At 39.1% G+C, this 16,241-nt stretch overlaps 1 protein-coding gene and 1 long non-coding RNA gene across 2 annotated transcripts in view; one reads left to right on the top strand and one right to left on the bottom strand.

Moving 5' to 3' along the window:
* The window catches only part of LOC114222785 (uncharacterized), a 49,810-nt gene that overhangs the window by 7,152 nt on the left and 26,417 nt on the right, over positions 1-16,241 (bottom strand). Inside the window, exon 2 of the long non-coding RNA XR_003612018.2 lies at positions 997-1,066. This is a non-coding gene — a long non-coding RNA (uncharacterized LOC114222785). The remainder of the gene's footprint in view (positions 1-996; positions 1,067-16,241) is intronic.
* The window catches only part of AIG1 (androgen induced 1), a 246,783-nt gene that overhangs the window by 206,152 nt on the left and 24,390 nt on the right, over positions 1-16,241 (top strand). The window lies entirely within an intron of this gene.

Genomic DNA, 16,241 nt, shown 5'->3' with positions numbered 1-16,241 from the left:
ACATCATTAGTTTTGGATGTAGTGTTCCATGATTCATTGTTTGTGCATAACACCCAGTGCTCCACGCAGAACGTGCCCTCTTTAATACCCATCACCAGGCTAACCCATCCCCCCACCCCCCTCCCCTCTAGAACCCTCAGTTTGTTTTTCAGAGTCCATAGTCTCTCATGGTTCGGCTCCCCCTCCAATTTCCCCCCCTTCATTTTTCCCTTCCTACTATCTTATTATTTTTAACATACAATGTATTATTTGTTTCAGAGGTACAGGTCAAAGCAGTTGTTGTTATGTGGTTATTTGGTTGATTTTTTTTTTCAAAGCCTGCCCTCCAGACCCCCTCCCTTCACTATCTAGAGCAAGAGAAAGGTCAGCAGTTGAATTGGTCTTAAAGAAAATAAAGAGAGCTTTCCTATCTACAGTTTTCTAAGGGTTAATACAAACACATTTCCTTTCAACATCACATCAATCAAAATGTCAGAAAATATTCTTATGATAGATTGCTTAATAAGAGAAATTGTGACAATGTGTGTTTTAAAAGCAAGCAGATAAAGTAGGGAAAATTTAAATTATATATATACATACACACACACCTACCTTACACGTAGCTCAATGGTAACCATATAAAGTAGTTTACAATGTTCCTACCACCCATTTCTCTAATATTGAATTTCAGCTTGTCTCTTCTCCCACCTGCCTGGTTCACTTAAATTGCCAACTAAAGCTGATAGACTTCTAGAAAGAACCACACAGACTGTACTCCTTGCCAGAGTAGCATCCCATGTATGGGAGGTGATCCAGGTCATGAAATAAAAACATTTCAAGTAGAGGAAAGGTCCATTTATTAGCCAAATTATAGCCTCTTCATTTCCCTGAAGTGAGCCTTCTCTGTGTCTTTGAGAGTATGGAAGCATTTTGAAAGTTCAGAACATGTTCTCTGGTGGCTGCAGGAGGGGATTATATGAACATCTTCACAGTGACCGTTAGCCTGCTCAGTCTCACCTTCAGCAGAGGGTTTCCACGGCCTGCAGACATTTGTGTCTCCCACAGCACCCAGCATTGCTGGTCTCCCCTGAGGCACAAAATAAACATTGATTGAAAATAAACAATTCAGATGAGGACGTATTTGTACAAGATTTGAGGTGTTATTTTTTTATTTATTTATTTTTAGAGAGAGAGAGCATGAATGAGTGCACATGGAGAGGGGGTGGGAGGGCAAATGGAGAGGGAGAGAGAGTCTTAAGTGATATGGGGCTCAATCCCACAACCCCTGAGATCATGCCCTGAGCAGAAACCAAGAGTCAGATGCCTAACCGACTGCACCACCCAGGCGCCCCACTACCAGATTTGAGTTTATGCCACAAGATAGAAAAGAAATCTGCAGCCAAAATGACCTTTTGATTGAGATATAAAGGAAATGGCAAAAGAAAATTAGTCTAAAATAACCATGCAAAACTTTGGCTTTATACATTTAAGTAGACCCATTTTCCTAATAATTTTCAAAGGCAAGGAACTAGCTTGATTGTTATTATAACATTTTAATTCTCCCTTAATCTGAAAGATCTGGGTCAATGTAGACTCAGGACAAGATTCATTAACTCTCTCAAACAAGTGTTTGTGTCCCTGTCGTGTGCCAGGCATTGTGCTAGGTACGGGTGGTAAACAATGTATTAAGCTTCAGCTCTGCCCTCAAGGAGCTGACAGTCTATTGTAGGATACAGAAAAATAAAAAAAGCAATTACCTTACAGTTGATACGGGCTGTTTATAATAGTAGAAATACAGAAGGCTCTGAAAGTCCAGAGGAACTTTCCTTAACCCAGACTGATAGGGTCAAGAAAGGCCTCCAAAAGAAGTGATGTGGTAGCTGGCCCTTAAGGGTGGGTGAGTGTTAGCCATACAAAGGGCCAGGGTAAAAGTGTGTCAGGCAGAGGAAGGGGATGGCCTGGAAGCAAGAGGGCAAATCATAGGCAAAGAAGTTCAGTGCACTTGGAGTTGGCCACATTGCCCTCCTCCAATCAGGACGCGCTCAGTTCTACCTTTCCTCTTCCCACCAGAACTACTTTTATTTTACCTCTCTACAACATCCTTCTCTGAATCTGTTTTGTGTGTTTTCCTCTGGTTGATTGGTCGGTCGGTCGGTCGGTGGGTTGGTTTGCCCATTTCCCATGATGCCATGCTCTGTCTGGTATCCTCCTCATGTTCTCCTTGGCAGGCCCTGGTGATCTAGCCCTGCCCACACTCAAACCCTCTTCACTCCGTTTCTTACACTGTCTCCTGTCCCCTCTCCACCTCGTGGGCACAGTGTTTTAAAATGCAAATCTGATCATGTCAATCTTCCTACTTAAAACCCTTCAGTAGTTTGTTTTTTCCTGTTTTGGGTTCTTTTTTTTCTTTTTGGGTAGCACTCTTATTTTTCCTTATGCCATGACGTATCCTTGGGCTGTGATAGTCTCACATAACAGTAGAAAAATAAGATGTGTAAGTCATCCTTAAAAGCTGAGAAATACACACCAAAATCTTACATAAATTAAGACAATGCATAAATTTACAGGTACAAATACACAAATTGTTTTGCAACTATAATGAGTTGTTTAAGCCCTGTGCTCTTCTGCTGAAAACACATTGGATGAGAAGGAAAATGGAGTTCAAAGGCTTGGATTAGCTGTATTTCCTAGCTCTGCTGGAAGACTGCAAGAAAGAAGTGACAGTTCATTCATAAAGTCTTGCCAGCCTCTTGAGAAATCCAGGAATTGCCATTAGTACTCTGTGCAGCTCCAATCAGGCCCCAGAGGAGCAAACAGCTCACATGAAATTGTCAGTCAGCCAAACACCATCACATCAGGCCAAGTCCCTTCCATAAACACGTCACCCTTAGCCTCCCTTTGTCACACAGAATGCCCAACCAAATGTATAAACTTTAAACCAAACATATGTAGAGAATTTCAGAAAACGTATTATCAAAAAATAGCTACCTTGAGTACGATGTTAAATAGTGCTATTTGCCTTCCTGTCAGACGAGGACAGGTGTCTTTTTAAGATAGCATGTTCCAGGTAGATAAGATGTGTCCTCTGCCAGGGCCAACCTGTACGGGTAAACTAACTCGTACAGAAAAGTGCTGTGTATCTGCCAACGGCCCATTTAAAGGTATTTTCAATGGCCAACAGACAGGCCAAACTCACTGGAGTTCTACCTGCTAATCCACATCTGCTGGAAGGTCAAAGGAGTAGCCAGATGCTGTAATTGCACCCAGAGGACTGGTAATCTTAATTTTCATTGTAGTTGGCTCCGGGGCTGTGACATGTGCATTCTAAAGTCAGTCACACTGGGCTACTTGGTAATACTGCCAGCCACACCGTACACATCGTATTGGCATCTAGGCCCTTCCCAATATAAGCATCACATCTTATGGTTGCATTAGAGGCATTCTTGTGAATGCCATGATTCCATGCCTGGGAAGGGTGGCTAGCAAGAGCTTCTGGGTCTAAGACCCTCTCCCTCCAGAGGGAAATGAGCTGGCCTCAGGGAGCTTAGTTCTGTTCTCCAGAGAGGGCGATGAGCAGCGGTACCTCCTGTTGGACATCCAGGATAGGGTGGCACTACTTCTCCTGATGTCATGTACAATTTCCTTCTCTTCTGTGATGGTGCAGTTATAACATCTTTTTCTCACAACCGTAAGAAATATTCGTCCAAGTCTCAGCTAGCTGGGTTCAGAAATAAGCTAACAGGAACCAGATGTAACCCTCATAAAGGGGCATTGAGTGGGTGACAGGGGACACCATTACCCAAGTCTGTACACCCGCCTGTGTATGACCAGAGGCTATACGGGGACGGCACAGTCAGAGTAGCAACATGCACAACTGGGCTACGGAGGTGTCAAATAGGACCTGTGACAGATGGCCTTGAAGCTCAAGGGAGCTTCACTGACGAAGAACATGGTGTTTCTCAGGGGCTACAGGAATCACTGCCAAAGGTGCAGTGTCACATTCCCCATCCCACCCAGTAGGAAGAGAGCCACATTCAATAACATTCTTTGATGGCAGATACCTCTCTTGTCTGGGTTCACCATCCATGTGATTCTCCCTCTGTCCCATACCTACCATGACATCCTATTGTTTTGAGCAATAAATAACAGAAGGCAACCAGGCACGCTGATCATCATCCTTAGCAGAGAAGACATCTTTGCTCATGCCTGAGCCACTGTTGAGGGAAAGAAGAGTGACTTCTCGATTCTTCTTGATACTTTGATTTCCTGCCTACACAGATGAAAAAGAACTGGCCTTGAAGAAGAGACAGCATCTGGAGAGCTTTTCACTACTGAAACACTGTAATGGCCTCAGAGGCCCTGTATAACTTCACCCCTGCCTAACTATGCCGCCTCATCTCCTGTCCTTGCCTGCTCGCCCTCTAACCTTCAGTCATACTTGACTTCTTTCTCTCCTTCAGACACACCATGCTCTCTCATGCCTCAAGACATTCACACCATGCCCTTCCCTCACCTGTCACTCTATTGTCTGGCTTTCCTTCCAATGGCAAAGTTCTGAGGGTAGGAGCTATGCCTCTTGTGTTCATTGCAATATCCCCATCTCCTAGCAAAATGTTTGGCTCAAAGCATGTGTTAAACACAGAAATGAATGAATAAGAAGAGACTGTAAGCAAACATTAGGGTTTGGTGACCACAAGCTGGGTGAGTTGTCATCTCTTGGCTTCTGTTGTCTTTGTCACATGAAAGCGTTTTTTGGTTTGCTTGTTTTGCTTTTTTTAAGAGGGACTGATACAATAAACCCCTACTACCCATCACCTAACTTCAGTAATTATCAATATATTGCCAAACTTGTTTCATGTGCACCTGTAACTTGTTGGATTTTTGTAGACATATAATTTACATACAATCCAGTGGTTTTAAGAATATTCATGAGATTGTGCAACCATCACTATTATTAAATCCAGAACATTTTTATCACCCCCAAAAGAATCCCTGTACCTTTTAAGCAGTCACTCCCCACTCTCCCCTCCCTCCAGCCTCTAGAAATGACTACCATACTTTCTGTCTATATGGATTTGCCTGTTCTGGATATTTCATATAAATGGAACCATACAATATGTGGCCTTTTGTGTCTGGCTTCTTTTGCTCAGTATGATGTTTTTAAGATTCATCCATGTTGTAACATGTATTAGCACTACATTCCTTTTTATAGCCAAATAACATTCCATTGTATAGATAATAAACAATTTGTTTGATCCATTCATCAACTGATGGGACATTTTGGGGTTGTTTCCAGCTTTTTGGCTAAAGATGGAAGTGTGGATGTATAGTTAAAGGAAGAAAGAGCTTAGAGGGAAGCATAAAGATTTCGGGGCACAGGGAAGCCTGGTTAGATTTGAAACCACAAAATAATGCTGCACTATTATAAAATTTTATGGCGCACAAAACCCTTTGAAGTGAGCTCTGCCTCTTCCCCAGAACTCCATATACCAGTTCTCCTAAACTTCTTGTATTTCCTTGAACTTGGTCTCACTCACTCCTTCTCTCTGTGGGGACCATTTGCTTCCGGGACTTACCTCCACTTACCATCTATCTTTGAGTCTCAGATCAGATGTCACTTCACCCAGGAAACCATCCCTGACACTCTGGTTGGTGTTAGGTGCCCCTTTCAGGTATTCCTATGGCATCCCTAATCACCCCATCGTAGCACTTACAGCACTAATTTCAAACCTCACTCCTGCACCACCATGGTACTATAAGCTTGTGGGCAGGAACTACTAAGACATTCTCCAAATCATCCCCAACACCTGAGACAGTGCCTGGTGCATAACTGGGGCCCAGTAAATTTTGAAGGAATAAATGAATGAATGATGAATACTTGCAAAACCATGAATCCATGAGGGTCAAAGATGGTAAGAACTAGGGCAGGACAGTAATGGGGGTGTCTTTCCAACACAATGGCCATTGCAACTCTTCCCAGATGAATTTCACATCTTTCAAAATAAAGGAGAATTAGAGCATTTGTCAAAACATATATATTTGTAGTTCTGAACAAGTTTCCCGTCAAAGTTAAAAATAAATTTTTCAGAAATATTAACTTATCAATTCTCCCACTTTCTTTCTTTGTCCACATTTGCTGTTCCATTCTTAAATGAAGATTTCTAGAACAAAATTGGAAAGTGGCACTCAGGCGAACACAGATAGAAAAGAATAGAGTACTAACCAGGATCTCAAATACCGTCTAGCATTAGAGATAGCCACTTGATATTGAAGAAGATTAAAGTGGTTTTCCAAAAGAAAGAAAACTATTAGTAATATGCCTGCCCCATTACCATCAATTTTGTTAACTTAATCCTTTATTCCATTTTGTTAACTCAATTAAAATTTTGGCTGTGTATACTCCCCAAAATTATTAAATTATGAAAAATCTGGGTTTTTAATAGCATATTGGGTTAATAGGGATATTGCCTGAACGTGACCAAATAAATCCTTCTGTAAAATAACTACACAGAAAATACAACTATATTTAAAACATTGTATGCTCCAAGCCTCTGAATGAATTTTCCTCTGAGGAAAGCACTGTGTAGAGGAAGAAATATCTGACACATACAAATTAAGTGAGGTTGATCTATTGAAATGTAGCTGGCAACAGTCCACCTTCTTAGTTTGCTTTTAATAGTTTATTTCTAAGTGCATGCATCTTTAAACTAGCTATATAGCTTGTTTTTACAAGAGACAAATAGTGGGAGATGGCCCTAAATTGGTTCTTGTTTTGCAATCCAAAGTATATCTTAATGGAAGTTCCCCTGTGCTTATCTAATAATGAGGTTGGACAAGAATAATGCTGCCTTGGATTGCAATGTTGAAGGCATTCATTAAAGTTAATAATCAGTGCTCTTGCATAGAAGCTTTGTGCCTAACATTGATCGGCTCTTTGTTGTTTGGAGTTTGCTTGCATTCAAGTAGCAAGAAGCTCACCACAAAGGCCATCAGGTAGGTTTCCATGGTAGCAGTCCTTCTTTTGTTATTCTCATTTGTAACATAGACAGTATCCAAATACTCACTGTGTCACTGCTTAAAGAAAAGAAATAGAATATTAATAATGCCAGTATAGTCAGGAAGCTGGTCTTTGGGTGCGACAATGAGTGAGGGCATGCTGTCTCCTCAGGTTTTCTTTTAAGGAGCCATCCACCAAGTGAGACTGGTGTCCCTTTGATCTTATTACATTATGTCCTATTAATGACCTTCAGTGGTCTCATATTATACTCTAGGGACAAACAGAATTAAATGATAGAATCATTTCATCAGTGCTGAACCCAACAAAATACAAGTTTGCAATTGTACACTAGTAAGAGTGCAATGTAAAACTATAGAAGAAAAATATCAACTTCTTAAAATATAAGGATGACTTTGAAAAATGAAAACAGTTTTGGATTTTGTTGTGTTTGTGTATGTGTTCATTTTTCTTAGTGACTCAACACCTGGATTTCTCATTGTCTTTGTTGTCTAAAACAAATGCATTCTGGTAAGTGTCACTTTCCTTTGGTTGTGACTCAATTATCTGAGTCCATAACAGCACGTGTGAGCTTTATTACACAGCCCTGTCTTGTTCTAACAGAGATCACCAGAGAAGTCACCTGGTATGCAGTCGTTCAAATAAAGAGAAGAATTTACTAAGGCTTAGTATTGTTCTTCTATTCAGCTCTGCAAAAACATCATTTCTGCCACTTACTCAGGAGAGAGTAAAAAGTGTAACTCTAATTTAATTTAATTTAATTTAATTCAATTTTCTCCTTCCCCCAGGCTAGGAGATCTGAAAACATTTATGAACTGGTAGGATTTTAATACTTCAGTTTTAGCTACTTTAATTTATGAGATTTCCACAGGGCATTGTATGGCTTTCCCAAGTTGTTTTAGCCTTCATTATAAATGACCTAAGTAGGTTTAACATGCATGGAGGTATGTAAAATTTCTATCATATATTAAATACATTTTAAAATACTTTAAAAAAAAAGGCTCAATGAGATGGAGAGCAGGAATTAATAAGGAATTAGATATGAATTTGGCCAGTGATGCAGAAATGGAAAGGACCCAGGATTAACATGGAAAGGGAGAGGTTCAAGGTCACCAGGACTAGAAACTACTGACCAAGAAGAGGGAATACAGTAGAATGTTGCGAGCAGGAAGGAGTGTAAGCAGAGCCTCTGGAGCCAGACCAGAGGGAGGGCCAGCCTGAAAGAATTGTGCAAATCACCACTATTTTCCCATTTTGTAAATTAGCAAAAATTAACATTTTTGCCTCTGTTTAATGAATATAAATTTTAAATTGGCCTGCGTTTTGAGTACACTCACCAGTGTTGAGGTGCAAATACTTTCTACTTTTTATTCTAAACTATCTTTATGGACATAACCTTTATTCACTGATTTATTTGTACTACAGATGTATACATTATTCGCTCAGTGTTAGCTGTGTTAGCTGATAGAGACTCAAAGATGAATGAGATCAATAGTGAAAAGCCAAGAAAAACCCTTGTGTTTCTGGAAAAAAGAGTGACAAAATAATAATTGTTATATACACCCAGAGCATTCTCAACAACACAGACCTTCTTGGAAAGGGAAAAGACTTTACCAGAGCTTTACAGATGTGGGGGAAAGGAAGTTACTCAACTGTAGCCCTCTTGCTACCTTTCCTGTCTCACAGCCTAGAGACAGAGGAGATTTAACTATATGATTATAGAACTCATCCCCATCTCCACACCTCCCACCACATCAACAGGGTTCCAGTATAATGGTAGATTAACTGAGAGAGTTACAAGAGTTACAAGTTAAATAACAAGGATGTTATTTAAGGAGTTCTTAGGGAAACTCAAAGATAAAAGGGAAAGAAAAACAAAGACACTAAAGGAAATCAAAGCCTCTGGCACTTATGGCTATAGCAAACATTAAACACAGCCCAAGTCTTAGACTAACACACTAAAGTTCTATTTACTTCTGTGTCTACTACCAGAAACATCATGTCTGACTTTCAACAACAACAAAAAATTACAAAGCATGATAATCGTAAAGAAAAAATAGATTCTGAAAAGACAAACTGAGCATCAAAATCAGCTGTGGCACAGATTTAATTATAATGAGTTTAAAATAACTATGATGAATAGGTTAAGGGAGCTCGTGATAAAAGTAGACAACATATAAAAACAATAAAACATTGGAAGCAGAGCTGGAAACTCTAAGAAAGAATCAAAAGGAAATGTTACAAAGACACTGTAACAGAAATGAAGAACATCTTTGATGGATTCATAAGCAGACGGGACACAGCCAAGGACAGAATCAGTGAGCTTGACAATATGTCCATAGAAACTTCTCAAAATCAAGTGCAGGAGGAAAAAGAATAAAAAAGATGAGACAGAATACCCAAGAACTCTGGAGCAATTTCAAAAGGTCTAACATACACAAAATTGGAATACCAGAAGAAGAGAGAACAGAGCAGAGGAAATATTTTAAGTAATAATAGCCAAGAAGTTCCCAAAATTAATGACAGACACCAAACCACAGATCTAGATCCAGGAAGTTTAGAGAATATCAAGCAGATTAAGTACCAAAAAATCTACAAATGTCAAATGCAAGGTGCAGAAACTTGAAAGAAGCTGGAATAAGGTTGCAGGAGTGGAGGAGGGTACCTTTTACTTATAAAACAATGAGGATAGGATTTATGGCATACTTATCATCCGAAATCACTGCATTCAAGAAAAGAGTGGGGTGCAATATTTCAAGTGTTGAAAGAAAAAAACCTAAAATTCTACATCCAGCAAAATTATTTTATAAAGTGAAGGAGGGGTGCCTGGCTGGATCAATCAGTGGAGCCTGTGACTCTTGATCTCAGGGTTGGGTTCAAGACCCACGTTGGGCATAGAGTTTACTTAAAAATAATAATAATAATAATAAAGCAAAGGAGAAATAAAGATTTTTCTGAGTCAAGCAAAAACTGAGAGAATTCGCTGCCCACAGAACTGCCCTAGAAGAAATGTTAAAACATGTTCTTAAGAGAGAAAGAAAATCACATAGGTCAGAAACTTAGATCTACATAAAGAAAGGGAAAACATAGAAAAAGGAATAAGTAAAAGCAAAATAAAATATTTTATTTCTTATTATTAACTGATCCATCAGAGAAGTGCTGTTCACAGTTACAGTAGTAATAATGTATTGGGTGATTATTGTTTGTGGATAAGTGAAATGAGTAACAATGAAGTCATAAGGTATGGAAGGGAGAAATTGGTAATACCTTATTGCTAGGTATCTGCACTACCTATGAATCAATATTTGAAAGCTGATTTAGATTAATTGTAAATTTGTATTGCAACTCCAGGGAAACACTAGAAAGAAAAAATTGCAAGAAAACAGGCATAATTCACATTCTAAGAGAGAAGAAAGAGAAAATGGAAGCATATAAAATTAATTAAAGCAGAGAAAACAGAAAAGAGGGGGAAGAAAAGAAGAAACAAGTACAATGAATAGAAAGCACAAACAGGGTAGTTATTAATCCAACTATATCAATCTTTTTTTATTTTTTTAAGATTTTTTTATTTATTTGAGAGAGAGACCAAGAGAGTGAGAGAGAAAGAACACAAGGGGGGTGAGGAGCAGAGGGAGAAACAGACTCCCTGCTGAGCAGGGAGCCCAGTATGGGGCTTGATCCCAGGACTCCCAGGATCATTACCTGAGCTGAAGGCAGAGGCTTAACCGAATGAGCCACCCAAGTGCCCCTCAAAAGTTATTTTAAATGTGAATGATCTAAGTATAGCAATCAAAAGACAAAGAGTGCCGCAGTAGATAAAATAACAATACCAAATATGTGTTACCTACTAGAAACCTACTTTAAATGTAAAGGCATAAATAGGCTAAGCTTAAAGGGATAGAGAAATATATAACATGCTAATGCTAATGAAACTAAAGATGGTGTAGCTATATTTATGTCAGACAAAACACTGTTCAGAACAAACAAAACTATCATGGATAAAGAGAAGCGTTACAGGATAAAGGGATTAATTCTCCAAGAAGACATACTAATCTTTAATGTGTATACATCTAACAACTGAATATTAAAATATGGGGGCAAAAACTGATAGAACTGCAAGGAAACATACAAATCCTCTATTATAGTTGGAGACTTCAACAACTCTTTTATATTTGATAGATCAAGCAGGCAAAAAATTTGCAAGGATATAGTTGACCTGAACAGTACCATCTATCAGCTTGATCTAATTGACATGTATAGGATACTGCATTCAACAAGAGCAGAGTACACATTCTGATCAAGCTCACATGGAACATTTACCAAGACAAATCATATTCTGGACCATAAAACACACCTTAACAAATTTAAAAAAGAATAGAAATCATACAAAGTATGTTCACAGTCCAGAATGGAATTAAGCTACAAATCAAGGTGCACCTGCATGGTTCAGTCAGTTAAGCAGCTGACTCTTGATTTCAGCTCAGATCATGATCTCAGGGTGGTGAGATCAAGCCCCAGGTCAGGCTCTGCACTGGGTGTGGAGCCTGCTTAAGATTCTCTCTCTCAAAAAAAATAAAAATAAATAATAAATAAATAAAATAAACTACAAATCGGTAACAGATAGCTAGAAAATCTCAAAATATTTGGAGATTAACTAACACACTAATAAATAACACATTGCCGGGCGCCTGGGTGGCTCAGTTGGTTGGGCGACTGCCTTCGGCTCAGGTCATGATCCTGGAGTCCTGGGATCGAGTCCCACATCGGGCTCCCTGCTCGGCAGGGAGTCTGCTTCTCCCTCTGACCCTCTTCCCTCTCGTGCTCTCTATCTCTCATTCTCTCTCAAATAAATAAATAAAATCTTTAAAAAAAAAATAACACATTGCCAAAGAACAAGTGTTAAGATAAATTTAAAATATTATGAACTGAAAAAAAAATGAAAATTTAAGTTATCAAAATTTGTAGGATTCAGAGAAAGCAGTGCTTAGAAGTTAATTTAGAACATTAGATGCATATATTAGAAAAAAAATAGATCTAAAACCAGTCATCTAAGTTTCCACTTTAGGAGGCTAGAGAAAAAAAGAGCAATTTAACTAAAAGCAATCAGAAGAAAGGAAATAATAAAAATTAGAGCAGAGGTCCATGAAATTGAACACAGGAAATAAAACCAAAAGTTAATTCTTTGAAAAGATCAGTAAAATTGATTAAGCTCTAGCCAGGCTAACCAAGAAAAGAACAGAGAAGACATAAATTACTAATAGAAATTGAAGGGGACTCTCACTGCTAATCCCATAGACATTAAAAGAATAATTAAGGAAAATTGTGAACAACTCCATGCCCACAAATTTGATAATCTAGATGAAATGGACCAATGGACCAATGGATAATGTAGATGAAATGGACCAATACTCACTCGAGGAGAAATAGATCATATGAGTAGGCCATATATATCTACTAGAGAAATTGAATCAATTATAAGTAACCTTCCAAAACAGAAAGCACCAGGCCCATATGGTTTCACTGGTGAATTCTACCAAACATTTAAGGAAGAAATGACACCAGTCTCCACAATCTTTTTCAGAATATAGTAGCAGAGGGAACACCTCCTAACTGATTCTGTGAAGCCAACATTACCATAACATCAAACCTAGAGAAAGACATTACAAAAAAGGAAACCTACATGCATATGTCTCTCATGAACATAGATGCAAAAATCCTCAAAAATATTAGCAAAATGGGGAGGAGTTAAGATGGCAGAATAGTACTAAGACCCTGAGTTTGCCATGTCCCTTGAACACAGCTGGATCAACATCGAACTATTTTGAACAACTAGGAATAGGAGCTGAGGATTAAGAAAACAATCTGCACAGTTGGAGGGAGAGAACGTGGCAGATGCAAGGTTTAGAGCTGTGAATTGTGGGAGAGGAAAGCTGTGGGGCCACGAAAGGAAGGGAACCCTTTTTGTGGAGCAACGTCATGGAGCAGGAAAGAGCAGGAGAGAGCACAATGGGTAGGGTGCTCAACATCAGGGACAGAGATGTGTGCAGAGGGCAGATAACCTTGTAGCAGCTTTTCGCTGTGAATCACATTAGACCTAAACCACCACGTGCTTGCTGAATGGCTGTTTTTCTGGGACAGGTCTGGGGAGAGAGCAGAGACAGGTGCAAATTGCAGAGAACCTGGCTACTGCTTTTTGCTGTCTGCCGCAATAGATTCAAGGCCCTCCTTGTGACTGCTTTTCTGGGACAGAATGGAGTAGGGGACTAAGTCTCATGCAGATGGCAGATAACCTGGTTGCAGCTTTTTGCTGTGCATCACAATAAACTTTAGCCTCTGTGTGCACACTGTGCAACTGCTTTTCTGGGACAGGATGGTGCTGGGTGCACCACAAGTCTCTCCTCTGAGAGGAGATAAAATACAGGAGATCTGTGGTGCTGAGCATGTGGACGGCCTGGACACAGACAGGTTAAGGGCAGGGTACTAACAAAATCCTGGGACTCAGTTCCCTTTTCTGTGAGGGCCTCCGAACAGTGGTGGCCAGGAATTCCCCTCCCCAGGGATGAGAGAGCAGGTAATGCCATCTTCCTCTTCCATCCCCACACCCTCCAACACCCACCAGCACAGTCAGACTTCAGAGAGAGACACAGTGGAGGCTAGAGTCCCCTACACTAAACCTCATGCCCCCCTGCACCTGGAAGGGACATCTATACAAGGACAAGTCAGCTTGTGAGCCAGCCCAGCAGGCCTCTCCTTCAGAAGACCAACACAGGCCCCCCACAGGTACCAAGTCTACTGCTTAAAGATTGCTCTAAAATGTCAGCTTCTGGTGGAAGTAGGACCAGGCTTGCTTCTTTCTCTTTTTACTTCTTAACATTTTAAATTTTTTATTTTTCTATTTCTTCTTTTTTATCTTTTTTTTAAAAGATTTTATTTGACAGAGAGAGACACAGCAAAAGAGGAACACAAGCAGGGGCAGAGGGAGAGGGAGAAGCAGGCTCCCCACTGAGCAGAGAGCCTGGTGTGGGGCTCGATCCCAGGACCTTGAGATCATGACCTGAGCCGAAGACAGACCCTTAACTTACTGAGCCACCCAGGCACTCCTATTTTTTAATCTTTTATTTTATATTTTTTCTTTATTTTTCTTTTCTCTTTCTCTTTTTTTTTTTTTTTTTGTATCAGGCTTATAATTTTTTGTTCATTTGTTGGTTGGTTGATTGGTTTCCTTTTCTTGTTTTTCAGATGAGGCTTCTTATTTCTTTTTCCCTTCTTTCTTTACTCTTTTTTCCTTCTTTCTGTCTTATTCTTTGTAATCAGGCATATGGTTTTTTGTTTGTCTGTTTGTTTGCATTTTGGTTCTTTTCCTTTTCTCTTGTCTTGGATCAGGGTTTTTTTTTTCTTTTCCAGGTTTATCTTAATGAACAAGTCAAAGCACACCTAGTTAAAAGTCCAGACACTCCCCACTGCAAGCAAGGAGGAGCTCTGTAATGATGGAACAGTGGGGAAAAGCAGCCAAAACACAATAACAGAGTGTATACAGCACACACTAGATAAACACTTCCTGAAGTTTCTATTGTTGTTGTTGTTGTTTTCTTTTTCTTTCTTCTTTTCTGGACAAAATGATGAGATGGAAAAATTCACCCCAAAAGAAAGAACAGGAGGTAGCACTCACAACCAGGGATTTAATCAATATGGATATAAGTCAGGTGTCTGAACTAGAATTTAAAACAATGATTATAAAGATACTAGCTGGACTTGAAAAAAGTATAGAAGACACTAGAGAATCCTTTATTATGGAGATAAAAGAACTAAAATCTCGTCAGGCTGAAATTTAAAGTGCTAAAACCGAGATGCAGTCCCAAGTGGAGTCCATAAAAACAAGGATGAACAAAACAGAAGAGTGAATAAGTGATATAGAAGATAAAATTATGGAAAATAATGAAGCTGAAAAGAAGAAAGAAAGAAAACTATTAAATCACGAAGGTAGATTTAGGGAACTCAATAATTCCATAAGGCAAAAAAAATCCATATTATAGGAGTCCCAGAAGAAGAGCGGGAAAAGGGAGCAGAAGGTTTATTTGAACAAATTATAACAGAACTTACCTAATCTGGGGAAGGAAACAGGCATTCAAGTCCAAGAAGCACAGAGAACTCCCCTCAAAATCAACAAAAATAGATCAACACCTAACATATTATAGTGAAACTTGCAAATTACAAAGATAAAGAGAAAATCCTGAAAGCAGTTTGGGACAAGAGGTCCTTAACCTACAAGAGTAGATACATAAAGCTGGCAGCAGACCTGTCCACAGAGACCTGGCAGGCCAAAAAAGACTGGCATGATATATTCAACATGCTAAATGGAAAAAAGCATGCAGCCAAGAAAACTTTATTCAGCAAGGCTGTCATTCAGAATAGGGGGAGAGATGAAGAGGTTCCAAGACAAACAAAAACTAAAAGAATTCATGAACACTAAACCAGCTCTGCAAGAAATATTAAAGAGAACTCTGAGCAGAGAGAGAGACCAAAAGTAACAAAGAACAGACAATATCTACAGGAAGCGACTTTACAAGTAATACAATAGCATTAAATTCATATCTTTCAATAAATACTCTAAGTGTAAATGGACTATAAATGCTCCAATCAAAAGATACAGGATATCAGAATGGATTAAAAAAAAAAAGAAGACCTATCAATATGCTGCTTACAAGAGACTTATTTTAGACCCAAAGACACCTCTAGATTGAAAGTGAGGGGGTGGGAAACAATTTACCATGTAAATAGACATAAAAGAAAGCTGGAGTAGCCAGCATTATATCAGACAAAGTAGATTTTAAACCAAAGACTGTAATAAGAGATGAAGAAGGACACTATAGCATAACGAAGAGGTATTATTCAACAAGAAGATCTAACAATTGTAAATATTTATGCCCATAAATTGGGAGCAGCCAAATATAAAAATCAATTAATAATAAAATTAAAGAAACTCATTGATAATAATACAATAATAGTAGGGAAATTTAACACCCCACTCACAGCAATGGACAGACCATATAAGCAGAAGATCAAGGAAACAGGGCTTTGAATGAGACACTGGACCAGATGGACTTAACAGATATATTCAGGCATTTCATCCTAAAGTAACAGAATACACATTCTTTTAGAGTGCATATAGAACATTCTCCAGAGTAGATCACATACTGGGTCACAAATCAGGTCTCAACTGGTACAAAAAGATTGAGATCATACCATG

The sequence above is a fragment of the Eumetopias jubatus genome, unplaced genomic scaffold (assembly GCF_037043125.1).
Source record: "Eumetopias jubatus isolate StellerSeaLion01/CBP00866 unplaced genomic scaffold, mEumJub1_p1.0 scaffold_6, whole genome shotgun sequence".
Taxonomy (NCBI): domain Eukaryota; kingdom Metazoa; phylum Chordata; class Mammalia; order Carnivora; family Otariidae; genus Eumetopias; species Eumetopias jubatus.
The sequence above is the reverse complement of the archived record's forward strand: the minus strand, read 5'-3'. Positions and strand labels throughout refer to the sequence as shown.